Source organism: Apium graveolens, chromosome 11, assembly GCF_009905375.1.
Source record: "Apium graveolens cultivar Ventura chromosome 11, ASM990537v1, whole genome shotgun sequence".
NCBI classification, from domain to species: Eukaryota; Viridiplantae; Streptophyta; class Magnoliopsida; order Apiales; family Apiaceae; genus Apium; species Apium graveolens.
Window position 1 is genome coordinate 25,058,880 of NC_133657.1, and position 2,343 is coordinate 25,061,222.

General features: G+C 30.9%; 1 long non-coding RNA gene across 1 annotated transcript; it reads right to left on the reverse strand.

The window, feature by feature from the left end:
- Positions 1 to 1,013: 1,013 nt before the first annotated feature.
- Positions 1,014 to 2,034, reverse strand: LOC141695269 (uncharacterized). Its single transcript, XR_012564441.1, has 2 exons — positions 1,899 to 2,034; positions 1,014 to 1,617 (listed from the first exon to the last, which is right to left on the reverse strand). It is a non-coding gene; the product is annotated as an uncharacterized LOC141695269 (long non-coding RNA).
- Between the last annotated feature and the right edge of the window lie 309 nt (positions 2,035 to 2,343).

The window sequence follows — 2,343 nt, forward strand, 5'->3', positions numbered from 1 at the left end:
AGCCGAATTTCAGGAACAACAGAAAAAGCAGCCGTTCTTCTTTAGTACAAAGATGCAATAGTCAACAAAGTACTGGAGTGAACAGGAAAAGAAGCAAGTGAAGATCTTATTTTATTACTGTATTTTATATTGTTCTTCACTTGTACACTTGATAATATATAAACCAAGTAGAAGCTAGTAATTAGAGGAGAGATTTTCCAGAGCTGTTTAGAAAAATATTGAGAGAAAATTCATCTAGTTTGTACTAGGATGCAGCTGTGATCAACATTGTTTAATCACAGATTTTCTAAAATACCATCTCTGGTGGAACAACAAATCCACCAGAAAAGTTTTTAAGGTCTGTTGTGTTCTTTACATTTGTGCTTGAATATATATCTGTCTGTATTAGCTTAAAGCAATTCACACACTTGTTCTTCTTGAACACACAACTTTCATAAACTGCTCAAAACTTGAAAAAGTTTTGAGATTTACATTCAACCCCCTTCTGTAAATCTCATTGTTAGTCCACTAGGAATAACAAATATAAATTCAAGTATATGATATCTTAATGTCTAGGAGTGTGTAGAAATAATTGTTGTATTGTGATTAGCTAAATTAAACTAATAAGCAATTAAAACAAAGATTTATAAATAATAAAAGCAACCCGAGAACTAGGGTTCTTCAATTGGTTTGAATGAATGTTGATGTACTACGATATCGACTTCTCGTACTTTGCTAAAAACAATTCTTCTAAAGTTTATATTGTTCTCTCCTAAGATATAAAATAATGTCTACAACTATATCCCAAAACCACTCCCATGATTAATTGAAATACAATCATAAACTATTAAGACCCAAGAATTATGAGTTTCATAACTAGCATATTAATCTCCCAATCAATAATTAAGCTATGTCTATCATATCATAAACAAGAGTTATGACTCCTCTCACAATTCATCACAGCTCCTATAGATACAATTAAAGGTTCATGACTCCCTTAATTGGGTTAAGCCCTCAATGATAGATTAATAAAGTAGAGAATTTGCACTATAATTAAACAAACATATATTACCAATGAATACTACCTAATTCTCGAATTAGAGAATTAGTTACTCGTCATAAAGATAAAAAGCAACCATATATTGATAAGTAACGTCATGGGTACAAGAGTTTAGAGTAAAGAAAATTCAAATTGAAAAATCTCTTGAGAATTGGATGGAATCATTTCAATCCTTGCTCAAAATTTCTCACTAAGCCCCCTATCTCTCGTATATACGTTTTTTTCTTTTAAACCCTCCTCCTAATGTTAATATACATTAATGGGCTATAATAAGCATTTTAAAAGATGTAGGAAAGTGTTACAAGCCCAATAATAAAATCCTCAAAACTAAATTTTCCGCCAAACTTCAAGGCCTTGAGATCTGGATAAAGGCCTTGAGTTTTGCACTTCTGCTCCTGTAAAGGCCTTGGGTAGTGAAGTAAAGGCCTTGAGATGCCCATTGTTTGCGTAAAGGCCTTGATTCTCAAGTCAAGGCCTTGAGATCTCAAGAAAAGCTTTTACATGTCTTTCTTTCCTATCCACCAAAACATCATTTCTTCATGGCTTCTCTTTCCACGATCATTCCTACCCATTAAACGCTACAATCATTAATAAAAGCATAACTTAGCACCATTCAACCAAACAACTATAATAATCTTACTTGAGGACAAGTTCATCAAAAATAAAGGATAAATGAAGACCAATTTGACATAAAAATTAAATATATTTAGCGTGTATCAATCAACATCATCTCTATCAAGCTAATCCATTCACAGCAATCAAACCAACATATAATCACTACAACTTTAACCTACATCCAAGATATACAATTTTCTTGAAAAGTTCTCACTAACCAAAGTTTGAAATAAAGTTTTTATACCTTTATTGGGTTCTTGGAAGGCTCTCCTTGGATGGATTATGCTTGATATATCCTTGGACGAGCTTAAAGATCGTTAATCAACCAAGAAATCAACAAAAACAACTTGATGTTCCTATTTGGTCATTATTTATCATCATTTTTAACATTTTATTTACCTATGATAAACTCAAAGGAATGGGGTGAAAGATTTAATTTATCTTAGTTTGATGATATGGAAGACTGAGAATTAATTTAGGGAACTATTTTGGGTATCAATTTGGTACATCTATCATTAATCTATATATTATTGCTAACCAATAAAATAAGCAAGTGATCTACATTTTATTATTTTGACAACACTTTCCTTTGGTTTATAAACACCTTTTTTCATGAACTTATCTAATATTTTTGTAATATTTTATTATTATTCTACGCTATTTTAAACACTTATGATATTACAAATCAT